The sequence below is a fragment of the Erinaceus europaeus genome, chromosome 15 (assembly GCF_950295315.1).
Source record: "Erinaceus europaeus chromosome 15, mEriEur2.1, whole genome shotgun sequence".
NCBI lineage: Eukaryota > Metazoa > Chordata > Mammalia > Eulipotyphla > Erinaceidae > Erinaceus > Erinaceus europaeus.
This window is the reverse complement of record NC_080176.1, coordinates 16,709,960-16,715,959: the sequence shown is the minus strand read 5'-3', so window position 1 is coordinate 16,715,959 and position 6,000 is coordinate 16,709,960. Positions and strand designations below refer to the sequence as shown.

Genomic DNA, 6,000 nt, shown 5'->3' with positions numbered 1-6,000 from the left:
CTTGATTATTCCAAGGATGAATCCTGTCTTTAGACCCCCAGCATTTATAATGCGCGCCTTCTTTGACTATGCATCTGGAACCATTGAAATAAGGAAGTACTGGGGCAGTAGATCTGGTTTAAACAAATGAGGGCTGTACTCAAAGGTAACTAAAAGAAACTCACTGAAATTCCCGTCAAGGGCAAATATATATATATATATAAATTTTTATGGTATTTCCAGAAATTCAAGGAAGTAGAAACCTTACCTCCTGCATGTCTGGGTGTACAGAGAAAACCTCCAGTGAAGGCACTGAGCAGAACAGCCTCTGGGGTTTTGGTTTCCTTTGGTTTTCTTCCTCTTCACCAGCAGAGTGAAAATGTGAAAGCACTGCCTCCAGGGACTCAGCAAGTGGTTGGCAGCAGCCAGTGGGGTCCCAGCCAGTGTGAGAGAAAACAGAGGCGGGGAGATGCTGGTTTCTTCTCTGCTTCTGCAGTCTCTGGGCTGTGAGACCAGTAGCACAATCATGTCCTTTCTGGATCCCAGGAGAATGAAAGGAGCACAGTAACTCAAGCAATCCATCACCATTCAGAACTAGTGAGAGGGTCATGGGGACACAGAGAGAAGGGTCTGGAGCGATGCAAATGGGAACGTTTTAAAAGCTGGTCACACAGAGAAATTGGAAACCATTTGCTGGCCTAGATGTTGCCCCTTTGTTTTGGGCTCAGCAGTCAGCAAAGAGCTATGGACCCAAGAAATAATTCATCTTCAGGCCTGAGTCGAAGGACTTGTTCTGTCAGCCCTGTCAGGGATGGGCACACCAGGTAGAGCAGGCCTCTGGGATTCACGGGTGGTCTTCCAGACTTGGCTAACTGGCATGGCTGATGCAGGTTTTATGGCAGCTGTAAATATGAGAGAGAGAGAGAGAGAGAGAGAGAGAGAGAGAGAGAGAGAAATGAAACAAGAGCCTTGTCTTCCAAGAGATTGCCATGTTCTCCAAAGACAATCACATCCTCTGGAACTCCACTACCTACACATGCCTCCAGATCTTTGCACCAAACCGCTTGTGGGGACATCTGCCCCCATCTTCTGTTGGGAGTGGGCCTCAGAATGCAAAGGCACTTGAATCAGGGCAGGGGCTCATCCTGAGCTGGTGTGTTGTGTACACTTCCTTCCTCCTCCTTGACTTTAAGCACCGTGGAGGCAAAGGTGGTGCTCTGACCTTGTGGGTCTTACCCATAACCCTGCACATCCCATGATCGCACGTGAGTGCAAGGAGTACCCAGCGGTAACAGTGGTTCCTTAAGCTTGTTGTGCCTACACATTTTGTCTTATATATAACTTGTTATATAAATCCATGCCTGATTTGGGGGTGCCTTTACTATAAATGTAAATTATAATGTAACTGCATCATAACAACCACGAATTTTATAACACTGCATGATGCAGCATATGAACTTCATATTGTGTATGCACACATTATCACTCTAAGTAGTACATGTGATCTAGTTATATTGCCCTGACTGAGCCACTTTGACAGCCCACTGGAATGGGGGAGGAGGTAACCATCGGACATCATGGCAGTCTGCAAAGACTGTACAAGCCTGACTGAATAATCAAAGTCAATCAATAAATAAAAGGACAAATATGATGGGAGTGTTTTTCAACACATGTTTAAAACCTATTTTTTTTTGCCAAAGTAATATAAACAAAATGGTAGAAATTCTCCTCTTAACTGTCCACAACTTACACTATTAGCAGATTCATTCACAGCCTTACAGATTTCTTCTCTTATAGGAAAATGTGGAGTCAAGTCCTCTAACACACCTGCCTATTCTGAATCTTCTTCTTCTCCTTCCTCTTTCTTCTTCTTCTTTCTCCTCCTCCCTCCTCCTCCCTTCTCCTCCTCCTCCCCCTCCCCCTCCCCTGCCCCCTCCCCTCCCCTCCTCCTTCTTCACCACAGCACTGTTCAGCTCTGGCTTATGGTGGTAAGGGAGACTGATCCTGGGGCTTTGGAGTCTCAGGCATTGAGAGACTCTTTGCATAACCATTATGCTATCTACCCTCCACCACCTGCCTACTCTACACAACACAGCCACAGCCCTTCACTGGAGTGGGGTGGCTGCCATTTATTCAACTAATTCAAACTTGGGCTGCTTACATTTTTAGGCTTGCTGGCTTCCACTTGAGAGAAAGAGAAAGAGCACTAGCTATCAGAGTAGCTCAGCTCTGACATATGCCAGTTCAAAGGGTCAAACCTGAGACCTAAGATGTGCAAGTCCTTGGATTCAAGCACTGCACTATTTCCTTAGTCCTGTCCACATTTTTTCATGAAAACAAACGATACCTCAGTAGCATGCTTATATGTGCATCTCAGCTCTGTGCACTAATATGGTTAGGGAGGACAAAGTCCTTAAAATGCCAGTTGGCAGTGTTAGAATTGGAAATGTACCTCCCTTTCAACCTTGCAATGCCACTTTTGGGGCTACTGCAGCAGTCTGTCACCTCTTTGGCACCATCCAGCACTCCCTCCTGACAATTCCTATTCTTCCATAAGAGGTTTAAGTACAAAGCTCTAGAGAGGATTAAGGAAACGTTTAGGTGATGCTATTAGGGGGTATGGGGATTTTTCTTGTGTTAGATGGGCAGTCCGATTACCTACCCAAGATAGACACTCAGAGCTCAACAAGCATATTTACCAGCCTATTCAGTTCAGCTTGTCTGGGGATTCTGTAGGAAAGCCTTCACAGTCTGAAAGACTTGGAAGCTACGACCTGACCGAAGTCAGAAGCAGACCTAGAGCTAGTATGAGACACTTCACTCTCTCACTGCCTCTCCTTTGCTATCCCAATCTCTATCTCAAAGCCAGTCAGCAACACTTTTGGATCTACCCCGTAGTGCTCAGCAGACCTTTAAAACTGGGGGTCGGGCGGTAGCGCAGCGGGTTAAGTGCATGTAGCGCAAAGTGCAAGGACCCGCGTAAGGATCCCGGTTCAAGGCCCTGGATCCCCACCTGCAGGGGAGTTACTTCACAGGCAGTGTAGCAGGTCTGCAGGTGTCTATCTTTCTCTGCTCCTCTCTGTCTTCCCCTCCTCTCTCCATTTCTCTCTGTCCTACCCAACAATGAACAACATCAACAACAACAATAATAACCACAACAAGGCTACAACAACAAGGGCAACAAAAGGGGGGAAAATGGTCTCCAAGATCAATGGATTCATGGTGCAGGCACTTCTTCTTCTAGCGTTTGCCCTTATTCCGTAGCCAGTCAACAGCGTCAGGTTGAGCCTGATGTAAAGTTTCGAGACCTCCTTTGAATCTGGAGAGGTGGCAGTCGTTGACTATGTGGTCACAGTCTGTCTGTAGCCTGAGCCCCAGCAATAACGCTGGAGGGTAAAAAAAAAAAACAAACCAAAAAAAAAAAAAAAAAACTACATCCTCTTTATGGTCTCTCAGTGAAAAAAAGCCAGAGGGCAGGGACATGAAGCCTTTGATTTCCTTTCATGCACAGGCTCCCAATTTGGACAAAGTGTTCAAAACATGCCCGCAACTCCCCATCCCTGTTGCAAATACAAGAATCTCAGCATGATCTGAGTTCATTACCCCTCTCTCTGTAAGTGGATCTATAAGACTCAAAGGAGGTCTTTCTGAAAAACTACTATGTGACCCAGATTCTAGTTGGTCGAGCCGATAAGATATGGTCAACCAAGAAAATGACATTAGCTTGAAGCAGCAGTTGCAGTGTCCTCCAACACCAATAGAAGCTGCTGCCCTACAGAGAGAATCAAGGTCAGAATTTGCACCACTGAACTCCTGTGCTGTGTAAAGCTACCGACTGGATTTGCTGAGGGGGTGGAGACTGAGTGCTTTCAAATCTATCCATGTTGTGCTGAATCAGTTCAAGGAAGACTAGTTCCCAAGCCTGGGTAATCCAGGTCAAGAGAGAGAAGTAAATTAATCTTATTCTTGACTCCCAACTGCTCACTGTGCTTCTGAATGGAAGTTCATATGGGAAAATAATATGAACCATCAAGCTACTAGGAAGGAAAAGAAGATCTGAGACTCTAAAACAGAACTGACACACAACCACCTTTTCCATCAGTGCCACCAAGCTGGCCTGTCTATTCTATTCTATTGTGAATGTGAAATAGATAACAAAACTTTAACTACATCTGTGGCAGCTAGGAGGAATGTTCAATAGTGTTACACAGGAAGTGACACGGTGGGGGACCCTTTTCACTTGGACACAGTAAAAATTACTGTTCCTGCCTCCGAGGAATGAAAATGAAAGCCCCCCTGCTTTCACCACAGTTCGAACAGAATACAGAAACAGCAGTAGGTGAGACACAGAAGATTCCATAGAAATAGAGAAGTTATTTCTGGATAATTGGCACCAGACATGTTGCAGAGCACATGGGAGGAAGGATCTCCATGGCAACACAGTTGATGACGGCTCCATATTTAAACTAGATGTTGAGCCTTTCCACTTTCAGAGACCAAGGATTGCCTCTTCCTTGGGGTAAGAAGTTCTCTAGTTCAGGGAAGCAAGTAATTTCAGCAGAGATCTTCATGGGGCCAGAAGACCATGAAATATGCAGAAAACAACTTGCAGATCTGAAGAGTCATTACAGAAGAAAGAAAAAAAAAAACTCCAAATCAAATGGGAAGCCACCAGCTAATGCTATCCACATTCCTAGGGAAGAGCAGCTCAAACTTCACAAACCCTGTTGCACGGCATTTTTACTTTGCTATAAGTATGCTTGTGTCATATGTAAAATAGAACTGTAAAGAACAAAATCACCCATTTATTCTCAGTGAGCGTTTTTTTTTTTTTTTTTTTGACTATTGAGAATTTTGTCTTACAGCTGCGTAGAACACCGTCTCATTCAAGATGCTGGTATCTGTGGACTCCAGCTGCTAGTCCCCCTGTACAGAATACTTCCCTGCACAAAGCTCAGCCCAGCTTTGAGAGTGAGCATTAGTCTCTTTCTACTGCAAAAGCACATGTGAGAGAGCCTTCCTCTGACGTCTGTTTTGATCTGCCGTCGTCTGTGTGAAAATATCACAGTGGAAATGGGGTGGAAGTAATATCTTGGTGTCCCTGTTTACTTCCTTGTAACGGTGACTTGTGGAACTTCCAGCCACCCATCCCTGTGCCAGCAACACTGCCCCACCACCAGCAGCCAATTCTTAGTTAATGATCTAGCAAATGTAGACTCTTTCTGTTAGTGCCTACTTTTGAATTGTTACTATTCTCAAAGATACAAATGGCTTAACAAAAGAATAAAGCCATTAGCCAAAGAGACTCAAAAACATATGAAGCTGTGCTGGGTCTTCTTAGTTAACACATGGATGTTGCAGGCATCTAGGCAGTTACATGGATATATACATATACACCCCTGGCTTGTTTTTTTAGTGATTTTAATAATGATTAACAAGACTGTAGGATAGATAACAGGGCGTATAATTCCAGACAATTCCCACCACCAGAGTTCCATATTCCATCCTCTCAATTGGAAGGCTGCCTATTTTTTATTCTTTTGCGAGTACAGACCAAAGTTCTTTATGGGGTGCAGAAGGATGACAGTCAGGCTTCTGTAATTGCTTCTCCACTGGGCATGGGTGTTGAAAGGTTGACCTACATCCCCAGCCTGTTTCTATCTTCTGGTCCTGTTCTTATGCTTCACTTCTACCACTTGCATTGATAAAGCAATGCAAGTTATCCCTATCACATGAGAGGACATTCTTCCAAGTTTGTATTTTATTTTCTGTATTATTTGTCCCAGAATTTCCACTTCTGGTAATTCATTCTAAGTCATCCAAAATATAAAAGGATTTTTTAGCAGTGTTAATCACAGTGTCATTTTAATAGCTAAAAATTGAAAATAATCGAAAAGTCCAGCAATTGGGGAGTGATTAAGTAAATTATGATACATTCATTCATGATGAGTTAATATCTTCAAATATTAACCTTTGTGCTTTTCTCTCTGTACTCCATTATACATGACCCTTCTCCTAGTT

The 6,000-nt window shown here is 44.0% G+C and overlaps 1 long non-coding RNA gene across 1 annotated transcript in view; it reads right to left on the bottom strand.

Annotated features, from left to right (window-relative positions):
- Nucleotides 1-368: 368 nt before the first annotated feature.
- Nucleotides 369-6,000, bottom strand: part of LOC132532980 (uncharacterized) — a 113,633-nt gene continuing 108,001 nt past the window's right edge. Inside the window, exon 3 of the long non-coding RNA XR_009544877.1 lies at nucleotides 369-881. This is a non-coding gene — a long non-coding RNA (uncharacterized LOC132532980). The remainder of the gene's footprint in view (nucleotides 882-6,000) is intronic.